The 15,327-nt window shown below is 34.3% G+C and overlaps 1 protein-coding gene across 1 annotated transcript in view; it reads right to left on the bottom strand.

Moving 5' to 3' along the window:
- The window catches only part of LOC106464851 (prolow-density lipoprotein receptor-related protein 1-like), a 141,039-nt gene that overhangs the window by 15,563 nt on the left and 110,149 nt on the right, over positions 1-15,327 (bottom strand). The gene's annotated exons all lie outside the window — the stretch shown is intronic.

Here is a 15,327-nt window from a genome sequence, read left to right on the forward strand (position 1 = left end):
TTATCAATAAACATTACAATGCTTTAATATACAAAATATCTAATTTTTTATTAAGTCTTACGGTTTTAAAGCAATGTTTTTCTCATTCCTTTTTTTTCTTTTCACATGTTGCCTATCTATCATGTAAAGTAATTTTCATTTTAAGATTAAAAATACTTTTATGCATCAGAAAATGTTGAAATTTCACATGCAAAATCTTTATAATGTCCAGAAAGTTAACAAACATTTCTTAAGAAAAAATCAGTTGCTGCTTGACATACGGTTTCTAAGCCTTTAAAACTTTTGCATGTGGAGGGTATGAAAAAAAAAATTTTTTTTAGGTTTTATATATACATTTGAATAACAAAAAAATCATAAATTACTACATCAATACCATAGAATTCCACTATAATTTATCAAGTTTAGTAACTAAGATGTATTTTAGTCTAATGTTAATTTAAAAGTAAATATTAAAAAATGCAGATAAACATCAATTTTTGTGTGTCACGTGGTATGCAGCACTGGTTCAGATTAGATGTTTGTGAAGTCAAAATACTAAGTCTATAGTTTCATACGAACTAGGAACTCAAATTACAAATATTGACAAGCTAGAATATAAAATAAGAAGGTCTTATCTTTTCTATTTGCTAAGATATTGCTTATGTAATAAATCAAACACAGTGGCACCCTGCCCACCTCTTTCCGTTTTTGGAAATGCTTCCTTACATACACTTAACCATAAATAACCAAGCGGAAGCTCAGAATGTTTGTGTAGTGGCTTTCTCAGCCATTTTAACAAACTGGATGCCATTTCTTTCTTTTGAACCAAGATTTCAAGGAGGTAAGGTGTCTTTAGTCTGCTCGAAATTTCATATATTTAAATGCGAGTCAACAAACTAGATGACATGGCCTTTCAACCATGACCCATCTCAAAAGGGTTAAGCTGCTGTATTATCAGTGTTTACAAATGGCATTGAAACATTAATAAATCAAATTGTTGTTTGTTCAATATTAATTTTAGTTTCTTAATTTCAAAAGGAAACAAACTCTTCTCACGATTAACTCTTTGCATTATGTTATTCAGTACCGTGTGATTTATAGCTTGTATAGAAGGAGTATTCGTTAGACATGTCTCAAAGAGCAATCAAAAAATAAAATTAAATAAAAACAGATATAAACTGTTTAGGATAAATATTTGTACTTTTTTTTATTTACAATCTGCAGTCATTCTAGAAAGAAAAAATTGGTGGTTACAAGGTCAGTCTAGTGTTAGGGTAAAGAAGATCATGGATAAAATATACATTTTTACTGAAAAAAGTTTGTTCATTTAGAAGGTCATAGAAGTTATAAAAATTAAATTTTAAAACTGTAAGATGAAAAAAGTATATTTAATCTTAACATAAAATGTGCCTTATATTCTGTCTAGTTTGTTGTCTGAGTTGCACTTTGACACCACATACTCACAAACAAAACTTTAGTAAAAAAATACTTAATTAAAAAAATCAGATTTTTTTCTGTACAGAAGACATCTAATATTTGGTAAAGCTTACTAAGTTTCATAGAGATGCACTTACTACATTAAAAGTTTCTCTATGGATACTTTCTTGGTTATCTGGTGGTTGTGAGATTGGTCAAAGTGACTGAGCTCATGTGGTAGAGTTAGGTTTGTTTTTATTTATTTGAAACTTGAAAAGCTGTGTAAATTATAATAGAATACTGTGAGGCATCAGAGACAGATATTTTCTCACTTTTCTTGTGTTGCATTGATTACTGTATTATAAACATTTATAATACATAATTATCATTTAAGGACAACAAGGGACTTGTTGGCCCATCTAGGCCATCCAGATTGCTATACTAAACTGAAATAAAGCACTCAAAGCCAACCCTTATTGTTCAAATATTTATCAAGTTTAAACTTGCTTAAATAATGCGTATCCACCACATCCGAAGACAACCCATTCCAACGGTCAACGTTAGAAAAATTAAGCTGTCTTTGCTGAAGATGACCCCTACCCTGCCAAAATTGATATTTGTTCCCTAGCCTTACCGTTGTCACCATTAAATATGTAAAAAGATTATGTTAATATGAATTCCCTTAACAATTGTAAACACCTCAATCAGATCTCATCTAACTCTGAAACACTAATAAATAAAACACATTAGCTACTTGTTAGAGAAAAAAAAATATTTAGAATATTTTAAAGGCTGTTTGATGACAGCTTTTAACAAGTCTTAATGTTATTTTTTAGATTCTTTAAATAACTTTTGAAGTTATGAAAATCACTTACATGCCCTATATGCACGTGACTTGTTGTCAGTAATGTTTATAATTGGTTAGTAACAGTTTAAACATGCTGTTGAGTATAACCTTCCACATCAGGTAACTACTTAGCACATTTAAATCTTAAATCCAAAAAAAATAATAGTTACAGCTTGCTTAGATCAGGCCAGTTCTTCTCAAACCTTCAGATTTGTACGATCCATTTCTAAAGGCCACAGAGTTGCAACAAAGGCCTCTGATTTCACTTGCTACAAATATAATAATCCTGAACACATAAGAAATAAACTGTGTTTCATGACAAGCTACTAATGTGTGTGTTTACTGATCTTATTTATAGCGATAAATATGGACAGCTCGGAGAGACATTTTTGTCCGATGCATAGTTCTGTGCTAATGAATTGACGTGTTAGATCTTGTAGACAAGATTATTATATTTATCTTTGAAACAAAATGTTTTTCATACTTATTGACACTTTATTGTTTATAATTTATTGACAATGAACATTTACTCTATTTAATAAAACAGGAGTCTGTCTTTATTTCTAACATTTTGGGTTGTTTGGAAGCTGTCATCAAAAAGTTAGTTGCCCTGCTGATGTTTCATATCTGTAGATCTTGGTAAAAATTAACTTATTGATATCTTTTGTTGTAGTTTGATCATCAGTAATTTGTCAAAAAATTGTGTCAAGAATATTGATAAATTACAAAACTAAATTTGGTTTAAATGACATATAAATTTTTATGTTTCCACTGCATTGTTATGTTTAGAATGTTGATTAATAATATAAAAAGTAATAACAGAGTAGAAGATGCATTGTGCTATAGTACCCTTAAAAGTTGCGGTTTAAATGCCAAAAGCCAGCAAAATATTGGAAAACCAATAGGCCTAAATATTAATTTGTTTTATATTTATTGTTTGTCCAATATTTTGCCAGCTTTCAGCATGTAAATTGTAAAATTTTGAAGTATTATACTGCACATATAAATAACATTTCATATATTTTTTTTGTCTCTTACCATCCAGCCAAATTGATGAGTTCTAGTACTGAACAAAAAGTTTATCTGACAGTGACTTGTGTAGGACAAAAGATAGGCCTGAAATGCTATTTTTTTGTTATCAATTCTGATTTTGAGTCACAATGGGCAAATTAAGGAGAATATGGAAGAAAAAAAATATTTGCAATTAATTTATTTTGATAACAGTTTTTAGTACTTGTGTATTTGAAATAAGTGTGCTTGGAATAGTGTACAAATTAAACTTGTCAAGTTTAATTACATTACAATAAAAAGCTGTTATAATAGTAACTATTTTCTGAGTATAAATAATAGACAACAAAAATCATGAGGTGAATGTTTATGAAGGGACTTTTTTTTTCAAGTAGTGTCCAAATTGGAAAGGTGTATTTTTTCAGCGAGTGTTAGAATAGAAAAATGACATTTTTATTGTAATACGTTTTTGCGAATCAATTCATCTGAAGTCAAGGTGGAATACTATATTAAATATATTGCTTCATGCCACCATTTGAACAGTTTTCAGACTAACATTAACCATGACTTATCTGAGCCCATATTTAACTATGTCATCTTTAATAATACAACAACATTATTGTATATATGTATTAAATTATAGCAGTTATAGCTTTTACAGGTAGTTTGTTAACATTTAGACTGTTATCTTACAGGTACTGGGCTTCTGTTCCCATCCCACATGGCACCAACGGTTTCCAGGCAACATGTCCATTTTGTGCTACCCCTCTGTTTGGCGATCCTGGCTATGTCAGACTCATTTTTCAAGACCATGTTGACTGAGAAGATAAGTGTCAATGTTTCTGTCTTACTTTGAACAAAATTAAGACTATCTTCCACAATGTCGATTTCACACCATCCACATGAAGGCCTTCTGGGGTCAGTTAGGGTTTGCCCAATGATTCATCAAATCTTCCAGCTTTTGTGACTCTGTAATTACATACTAGCATCCACTATGGTCCTCCAGCGTCTGTGGTAAAGGTCACAGCCAAGAGAGAGAGTCAGTTTCAAGATGTACCTGATGCCTGCATTCAGTATCTATATATATATAAATTGGCCTCCTGTGGTCCCAGTGTACAGGTTATGTTGTCTCTTGAAACTATGTAGAAAAATTTGTATTTTTTGAGAGCCACAAGTTGACCTTGTGGTATTGTATAGTAGTATATTCCTCGTATTTTTATTTTATGTGGTATCTCATTGACTGCTCTCTTTGTCTTGTGGGTCAGCTCACTTTAGTTTTATTATTTTTTGAGAAAAGTGTTGGAATTGGGCTGGTGGGTAGTCACAAACAGTTGGCATTAGTGATAGAATTGTGTGCAATGAAATATACTATTGGAACTGCAGGCTATCTTGTGTTAACGTACCAGCCACACTTCCTACAAATGGAAATAAAGATATTTCTCTATCAAATGTGTTCAGTGTTATTATTAGAAACTTGATTTAATAACTGGAGTTCAAACGTAAAGGGTTTTCATGTCAATTAATTGCTCTTCACGTCTTTTATAAGGACAACTTTCAAGAGAAGACAAGATTTAAAAGGTTCTATATATGAACATGCTGAGGGTGTAAGTAACAAGGTATACTTTCAAGAGAAGACAAGATTTAAAAAGGTTCTATATATAACATGCTGAGGGTGTAAGTAACAAGGTATACTTTCAAGAGAAGACAAGATTTAAAAATCAGGTGCGTTCATGGAATACTCGGGCTTGAGGCTTGTAGTGGCGGATGAAGTTAGCCTCAGCATGTTCATATTGAACCTTTTAAATCTTGTCTTCTCTTGAAAGTATACCTTGTTACTTACACCCTCAGCATGTTCATATAGAACCCGTCTACGAATGGGAGGTATACTCCTCCAACCTAAGTCACTCGAAGACTTTCGCCACCCTTGGCCTTCAAACCCTTCCGTCACTTGCCAACCCCCCAAAAGCAATGCCAGTCTCCACACAATATTTCTCAGGAACGTTCATTTATCCTTCACGCCAGAGGAAATACATCAAGCCCTTGAAGTTACAACCAACTCTACGATTCACGCAGTCCACCAGATCCAGTCAAAGAAAACAGGTTCAACTTCCAAAACTACAGCAGATTTCATCCTCACCCACGGTTGCTACCTTGATTATCATAACTTTAAGTCAGAAATACCTTACCGTAAGCCTCACCCACCCCATACCTTTCCTAACCTACCCCCAAGTCCATGCTTCTCAACACCCAAAAGAAATCCACCGCCAACCAGTACTCTACCGCCCATCCTATTACAATAGACCAAGCCACTCAAACCTCACCCACTTCTGAATCACAAGACATGTCAACCCAAACCACCACTACTAGAAGGAAAAAAGGCACCCAGACCCAGCCACAAGTCTTCACAGTTACCAACGACGCCTATCAACAAACCAATAACCCAGCCCCGAGCCACTTTCTACTTCATCGGCGTCAATCTCACCGAACGCCCTAGTAATTGACACCTCCCCCGATCTTTACCTACTTTACGAACCTTTCCGTGCCTTCCGCCCACTCACCAACGACACCGAGGACTCCACAACTCATTCAAAAGCTAAACAACTCCCAGCACCGGACTTCACTTTGCCTTCCCCACTTCTTCTCGCTAACCGGGCACTGGTAACGAATTGGTCGTTACCAGTGAAAGTGGGTTTTCTCTGGGTACTCCCGTTTCCCCCCACATTAAATACTTGGCATAGGATATTTAGATCCCCGCCGCCCTGATGGACCATCAGTCCGATATCGGCCGTTTAGTTTAGTCTACTTTGCTCTTCTCTTTTATTGTTTACCGTTACTCTCACGTTTACCTTTTTATATTTACATACCTTGTCTGCATTAATTTCCTGTATTCTCAAGTTAAGCCCATATTCTTAGACCACGCGCGAGGTGAAGGAGGATTGTTTAATCTTCGAGCACCCTTGATTAATAATTATTTCTTAGGAGATAATTACTTTTAAATCAAAATAACTGCCAGGAACAACAACAACATGGTGAGGATGTAAGTAACAAGGTATACTTTCGCTTCTAACCAATAATTTGTCGAGTTTTTTTTATTTTTCTACCGATCCCGCGAAATGCATAATTCATTCCTTGATTTTGAAGTACTTTCCTTTGTCTTTATTTGTGCATATACCTTGGTTTCCCACCTTTTTATGATGTCACATCATGTCGTTTGACATTTACTAGCGAAACACAGCTTTGGAAATAGCTATAAAGAAAAGTGAAATATGATTGGATAGAGCAATAATTAGACCTTACACTTCATGGTAGAAGAAATAAAGTGGTCTGAACAGTACCTTATGTGTTTGTGTGCTAAATTATATCTGTTTAAAAACTACAAAAATGTTCTTTGATGAGAAAACATCAGAGAAACTTAGTTAGGTTTAATAAGTAGCGTAGACTCAAATCCTTATTAATGGAACATAATTTGTATGTTAATACTTAAATAAACTAGCTACCTGGCTAATTCATTATAATTACAACCGTGATATGTATATATAATTGCCGTTATCATTGATATTAAAACTAGTTTCATTATTTGATTTAACAACAGGAGATTAGTGCATATTTTAGAAACCAACAACATGGCGGCCGCGTGGTCGTCTCGAATTAGGGATTACATTTAAAAGCCCCCCCCCCCCAGTGGCATAGCGGTATGTCTGCGGATCTTACAACGCTAGAAAACAGGTTTCGATACTCGTGGTGGGCAGAGCATAGATAGCCCATTTTGTGCTTAATTGCAAAGAATATATTTAAAGAAATTTGTATTAAACTATTTTGCCAAAATGAAATAGCCAATACATTTTTCCCGCAAAATTTTGAATGGCGACCACATATAGATTCTAACATGCTAAACAAAAAGTAGGTCAAAAATAATTTAAAAAAACAAAACTAGCTGAAAATAGATAAACCTAGTGTGAGAATAAATTGATAGGTTGAATGTTTAGCGTTTTTGTTGTTTGCTTTAGAACAAAACAACATTGGACTATATGCTAGGTCCACCACCGGAAATCGAACCCAGTATCTTACAATTGTAAGTCTGTAAGTAAACGTACTGCTGAGTCACTTGGAGATCCACTGATCGCCCATCTCTTGAATACCAACACATCTGCATGTGTGTAACTAGAAACTTTGGTACATCAGTGCTACAACTTATATCCATATTTAAAACTAAAAACTTGGGTATATCAGTGACCTAAATTATATCCACATTTAAAACTAGAATCATGGGTACATCAGTGACACAACTTATAACTAGAAACGTGGATACATCAGTGACCCAAGTTATACCACATTTAAAACTAGAATCATGGGTACATCAGTGACACAACTTATATCCCACACTTATAACTAGAAACGTGGATACATCAGTGACCCAAATTATAACTAGAATCGTGGATACATCAGTGACCCAAATTATATCCACATTTAAAACTAGAATCATGGGTACTGATATAACTAGAAACGTGGGTATATCAGTGACACAACTTATAACTAGAAACGTGGATGCATCAGTGACCCCAGTTATACCACATTTAAAACTATAAACTTGGTTACATCACTGACACAACTTATAACTAGAATCATAGGTACATCAGTGACACAACTTATATCCCACACTTATAACTAGAAACGTGGATACATCAGTGACCCAAGTTATACCACATTTAAAACTATAAACTTGGGTACGTCACTGACACAACTTATAACTAGAAACGTGGATACATCAGTGACACAACTTATATCCACATTTAAAACTAGAATCGTGGGTACACATCAGTGACCCAAGTTATACCACATTTAAAACTATAAACTTGGGTACATCAGTGACACAACTTTTATCCCACACTTAAAACTAGAATCGTGGGTACATCAGTGACACAACACAGGTGTATTACATTGATTTTTTTTCTGGGAGATATTTCATTTTTTATAACTTTCGCTATAAAAATATAGTTATGTTTTCACAAACGGTTCCATAGTTGCTAACAAAATATACAGTAGTAATTTTATTTTCACAGAAATACCATTTTAATATGAAACTAACACTACATCTAGCTACTGGTTTGCCCAGTAGTAGGTGCTACTAACGAGTTTAGTATATTTAGTGGTGGAAGCACTTAGGTCTACCTTCATCATGTACGATAAAGTTTTCAGTGTGCTTAATGAAGCATTTTTATTCAGATTTTTCTTGAAATGATGTATTGATCTGTTGAGAAATCTGTTTGACAACATAAGTTTGTTTGCTTAATTGTGTAGAAATGTTTGTGGTTCTGGGAACTCTATATGCTTTTGTAATTATTGGATTTTATATTTTCTGTAGTTTATTTATTTGTGTTTTAGCTAAATTTAAGCATATAGTGCAGACATACTCTGCCACTGGACGTATATAGGTTTTATGTATTTTTAGTATGTTTACAGTTGGTATTCAACTGCTTTGGCCAATCAGATGTCGTACATAATTAGCTCTTTGTCATATTTTATTCGTGATTTCATTTATGTGTTTGGTCCAATTTAGTTTCGAAAGAATAGATCAGATCCAGGAATTTGGATGATGTGGCTACATGAAAAGGATTCCGTTGGGGGCTGTCTACTTTTTTAACTGATTTTGTAGATAATGTAGCTTTTGTTTTGGGGATATTTCGATTCTCCAAGTATTACAGTATTTTTCTGTTTCGTTTAGTCGCGGTTGTAAATTTGTCGTGGCTAAGGTTGGAGTGTAGGAACTCTTCGATATAGCCATATCATCAGTAAACTGGAATTTTGATTTAACAGAAGTATTTCACTCACATCCACGAGGAACAGTATAGGGCTAACTACCCCTCCTTGCGGGACACCTCCCTCTATAGTAAAATAATCCGAGAAGGTGCCCGATACATTTATCCAAGCTTTTCTGTAATCTGAATAATAACCTCGCGGTAGTTTCATTTAGGACATTTGAAATTTTAACCCGTTGTACCATACACCGTCGGAGGCTTTCCCGACATCGAGAAAACAGACGACAGTGCATTCATTCCGAGTAAAATCATTAATTTTGGTTTCTGTAAGTCAGAGTTTGCTTGATTTTCGAAACAAGTTTGAGGTAGGTGTCCCGCAAGGAGGGGGTAGTTAGTCTTATACAATTCATCATATATATGAGTGAAATGCGTCTAACTCAGTAAAATTTGTTTGTGTTGAATTTCACACAAAGCTACTCGAGGTCTATCTGCGCTATCCATCTCTATTTTTGAAGTGATAGACTAAAGGAGGGCACCTAGTCAACATCACCTACTGCAAACTCTTGGGATACTCCTTACCAACGAATAGTGTGGTTGGCCATTTCATTATAATGCCCCCACGACTGAAAAGGCGAGCATATTGGGGGATGGGTCTTGAACTCGTGATCCTCAGGTTGCGAGTCGAGTGCCCAAATCACCACGTAGTGTTTTCCCTGAACTCATAAAGCACTCGAGTCCAAGTGTTAGTAGGATGTGACTTTATATTCACGAGTCATTTTGGTATTTCTACTTGTCCAAATCAACTAACTAGTTTTCAGATGTATAGAAAGCGATGCCATGTTTCCCTAGCTTTTCATTTATGCTTCATCTCTTGAGCGAGTATTAGCTTATAAATATTGTTGTAAGCTATATCATTGAAGTGATAACTTAGATGTTAGTTAAACAGAGCTGCGAGTCGTAATGATAGTGTTGAGTTTGATAAGATAGATCTAGAAAGCTCTAAAGATTTGCGTCAGAGTTTTCTAGTAAATTCGAGGCATATTATAAAAATGGGGTTCAACAAAGCATCAAGAGGGATAGTTAAAAAAGAAAGTTGTGAAGATTTTAATGTTGTTTCAACGATTCATTTCTAGTTGGTAGAGCGGATCAGTCGATGTGTTTTGTTTCGTTTTAGCCATGAAGTGGAATAAGTAACTTTATATCAGCGTGGTCAGTTAGCGCCATTGGTAAACCCACAAGTCACCAGAGTGTTCCAGCTTCTAAAAACGTTAAGGAAGAAATAAACTAATTTGACATTAAATTATTTTCACCAGATAATTTAAAAGAATCAGTCAAGGGAAAAAAAAAAATGCTAATGCTTGGACCTAAGTGCGTACCAGGTGTTTAATTTTTCCACGGGACAAACGCATTATAGTCTTCTGGCGGGACAGCGGTAAGTCTACAGACTTTCAACGCTAATATCAGGAGTTCGATTTCCCACGATGGTTTGTTTGTTTGGTTTTTGAAGTTAAACCAAAGTTACACAATGGGCTATCTGTGCTCTGCCCACCACGGGTATCGGAACCCGGTATCTAGTGTTGTAAGTCCGCAGACGTACCGCTGGCGGGCCCCCACGGCGGACACAGCAGATAGACCAATGTGGCTTTGCTATAAAATAAACAAACAAACAATAGACGCGTTGTAATAAACATTTATACACTCAATAGTGCTTATTACTAGCAAAAACCTTTATATAAAGTTTTTGAATTAAATCACAACTTAATTGTCTTAATTTTTCACCAACCTTAGGAAATTGCAGGACAATTTGCGTCAGACAGTTCTACGTTAACAACAATATCTGGCACAATGTAGCTAAAATAAAATGAAATTCCAAAAAACCTCCTCCAATCCGCTTCCCCCCCTTTAAAAAAAGGAGATTATTAAGAAATGATGCAAAAGGTCATTTGACTTGTGTCATTAGTTTCATAGAAACGACAAAACAATGGGATTTTAGCTTCTAATGGACGATATTTATTATATCATGTTCCGTATTCGTAGTGGTGCATAATATCACGCGAATGGGTCGTTAAAAATGCGAATGTATATTAATTTCCACGTTTATAGCTTTTTGAAAATATAATTCATGTTAAGGAATAAAACAAACTAGATCGCAAACATATTCACCTGTTTAAAAAATTGATGATTTTGTTTAGAAATTTTACATATTTATAAAATAGATCTTTAGCGCATAAGAGCAAATGAATAATACATTTTCTGGGTTATTGTTATGAGCTATATTTTCAATGAATTAACTTAGAAATTAGCTAGAGGGCGCGTGAAGGTATGATCGAAAAACTTTTAAAAGTAGGCTTACAATACCTAGAATATTCTAAATTTTACGTCAAGATTTTAGTAAATTCGGAAAGTGTCGAGAAACAAGAGTACGCAGTAATCAGCGAAGGTTTGTCTCACTCATTTTGAGTCAGTAAAATGCAGATCATTCAGTAAAGTATTTAATTTGATAGAAGTATCTGGATCAGTTATTTGTCACGTATAATATTCGGTTTCTCAATCGATCAGCTAAAAAATGTACAAATACGTTTATTTGTATGTAAGTAATAGTACCATTAGTGAGTAAATCTCTGTTAAATTTGAGTGTGAAAACGTATTTTTGAACTTAAGTCTGCAGAAACATTATAAAAGATACAAACTAATTCGTTATCGTTAAGCTGACCTTATTTTCAATACATAATTTAAAAGAACCAGACCAACAAAATAAAACGTTACAGCACTGGTGTCAGAAGTGCTATTATTTTGGTTAAAATGAAATAAAACGTTGAGTAAACTTCAACTTTCGAAATGACCTTACGAAGCGATATCAGAAATTTATTTGAGTTAATGAAACAGCTTAAAAGAAAACCAAAAACAATAAGACAAAGAGGTAAAAGAATATCAAAAATAAAGAGACAAACAATTAGTAGAAAAGATAAAAAAATATAAGAAGACAGAGAAGGAATTTAAAGAAAATAAAAAAAAGGACAAGAAGAAAGTGATATAAACATATAAGAAAACATTCACAGAAAATTAATATAAGCCGAAGAAAAAAATTTAAAAAGAATTGAAAGATGATCAAGAGGTACGAGATAGGGATATAAAAGAGGGGGTAAATGAATGAGATGTGAAATTTAAATAATTAAAAACAAAAACTGATCTGATTGACACCAAGATCGATGAAGCAGTTGTAGATGTAAATAGAAATTACAATAGTAATACTGAAGAAATACAGAAAGCATATAATGATAAGAATTTCAAAAAGCATAAAATGACATCATTTAAGTCAAAAGAGAAGTACAAGAAGACACCACAAAGCCAAAAGTGGAGTATAGGAAGAACTTATGAAGTACGGAGAAAATATAATAGCAATATCAATAAAGTAGAAAAGAACATCATTAACAAAATAAAACATTTAGAAGGCAAAATGGATTAAACCAGCAACTCCTGTTTATACATCTGCCCAGAAATTTTAAACTAACACACTATTTATTACAAAATATGAAATAGAAGAATATTTTTGATCTACACATATTACCACGACTGTTGTGCCATTTGCTATTGCAGAACCTTCCTGAACTATTCCAACCATGACACTACGAAATCCAGTTCCAGAATTTAACTGGAGTGTACAGCAAAATTAGTCAAATGAGAAATCAATAAATTATTATGAAAAGGCACCATGGGAGGCATATAAGGCTCAGTTCGAAATAATCTCTAAAGAAAACAATGGAATAATTGACAAAAAGCTAGTCATATACCGGTGAAGTTTAATTATATTCTCTAGTTTAGGAGTTGACATTTTGACTGGTTTGACCTGATTGAGTGAAATTTATGATACTGAGTGATGACGATGCGTGAATTTGGTATCAGTTTGTAAATGCATGCACACATTAGTGGCAAGCGAAGTGATATATGGGTTATATTAATTGTTATTATGATTGTTGTATTAGTACCATCGAGGAAATTTAATAGCACAGGCCTCCGATGGTTTTATTGTCTTGAAATTTTTACATGTTCTAAGGAAGTCCTATAATGCTGAATCCGAAAATGATATCCATTTTACTACATCACGTGCAGATTTTTTACAAAACGTCATATGTACTTTTCATTGAAATCCGGTCACATTTTGCTATGCTTAAAATGTTCACAACCACTGGCTATAGATTTCTCTAGACCAATCGCGACGTGAGGGTCTTATCGTTCGTTCTAGAACCCACGAGAAACAAACATAATAATAAAAAAATGTTCATTATAGTAAACGAAATAATAATTTGATCTAAGGAAGAGTATTTTTTTCTTCCAGATTTGTAAAAAATCTTTAAATGATTAAAAAAAAGAATATTATTTTCGAAATATGTGAAGCTGAATTATGGAAAATCCGTTATTAAAACCAAAACAATTTTTATGAAGTTTAAATTCGCAGGCCTGTGTAATTAAAAAAAATAATAATAAGTAGTGCTACCACTGTATTCATTTTAATTTCGAAATGCCTTTTACCTAGTGTGGTGTACCAGACTCTAATAGTCCCGGCAAGAATGTTTTTTTTTCAAGACCAAAGGAGAGTGTGTGCGCTTTTATAGCAAAGCCACATCGAGATTCGTCTACCGAGAGGAATCGAACGCTTGATTTTAGTATTGTAAATCCGTAGACTTAACACTGTCCCACCGAGGGATAGATCAAAGGAAAAACTACGAAAGTTTTGGATTCAAATGTCAATTGTCCGACAAAGAAGGGGGGGAGGGTGAATTGTAACAATGAACAATTGAGAATCGGAACTAGTCATTGAAATATTAATATGTTAAATGTTATGTAATTTGAAACAGATGATTAATAAACAACTTTGTAAAACATTAATATTCCCCCAAAGGGAAAGCGCACTTACAACGCAAAAATCCGGAGTTCGATTCCCCACGGTGGACACAGCAAATAGCCCAATGTGGCTTTGCTCTAAAACAAACTGTTCCTGCCTACAGTACATAATTTGGCGTTTTAAAAATAATTTAGTACATTATTATACACAGTTCATAATGTAACATTTTTTAAATCTATAACGATCTGCCTTGCTCTTTAGAAGAATTTAAGTTTAACTGCCGAATTAGCAGTTTATTGAATTTACTTTTTATACACATAATTTTGTTTCTTGGTTCTTTCGTTCTTCTCTCAGTTGAGAATGTATTTTTTCATATTTTGCCACTGTCAAAGCCACCTGTCGGAACAGTTCTAAACCTACCCTATTCCATTTGTGTCGTTACGATAGCTTGTCAGCTTGTTTCTGAATATCGCGCAAAGCTACACGAGGGCTATCTGCGCTAGCCGTCCCTAATTTAGCAATGTAAAACTAGAGGGAAGGCAGCTAGTCATCACCATCCACCGCCAACTCTTGGGCTACTTTTTACCAACGAATAGTGGGATTGACCGTCACATTATAACGCCCCCACGGCTGGAAGGGCGAGCATGTTCGGTAGGATGGGGATAATTACGATAGCGCTTATAATAGACCATATATAATGAAATCTGCGTGTCTGCTATGAAATGCCTCTATGAAACATCCATAAGTTCTTCATGAAATGAAAAGTTTGAATTTGAGCTCTAAATGTTTAAAGCATGTCTCGATAACTTTGTTAGTACTGTACAGGTATATTGTTACGCCTCCCTTCGTTAGTTAATTTTCCGTAAAAATTATTTCCGAAGAAACTTTAGCGATACAGTCCTTTCTTAAATAAAACTGGTTTATTCTCTCTGAATACAACTTTGCAATACACTTAATTTCCACAGTAGCGCTATAACAAACGCTATAATTCACAACGAACGTCTCACGTGTTCGACTCAACAATACGTCTCTCTCTGTCCGCAGTTCAATTAAACATTGTTCCCGTCACGTCTTGATCGTCTTATATGTACAAGAATACCGAATCTAGTAGCCTCTCGAGGTTTCATGAACGTTCTAGAAGTGCATGACGTGTTAATAGCGTCGCGTGACCTCCGCTGTCGTAACATTGCCCCTCCCTTAGTATTGTTCGTCCCGAACAATAGCCACTTACATTAAACCAATAAACAATTAACAATAACTTAATTAAATGTCAAGAACTTACAAACACAAAATTACAATTCAACAAAGTCTCTTAATTTTAAAGGACGTATCTTCTTCCCTACTGATCTCCATCTCGTTGGCTTCTGCTTCATGTGGGGGTTCATCTGCTTCATCAGGAAATGTTCTATCATTGGTAACAGTCACATCAGTGGTAATAACTTCATCAAGAGCTTCACTGTTTCCCTTCTCAAAACTGA

The sequence above is a fragment of the Limulus polyphemus genome, unplaced genomic scaffold (assembly GCF_000517525.1).
Source record: "Limulus polyphemus unplaced genomic scaffold, Limulus_polyphemus-2.1.2 Scaffold1760, whole genome shotgun sequence".
NCBI lineage: Eukaryota > Metazoa > Arthropoda > Merostomata > Xiphosura > Limulidae > Limulus > Limulus polyphemus.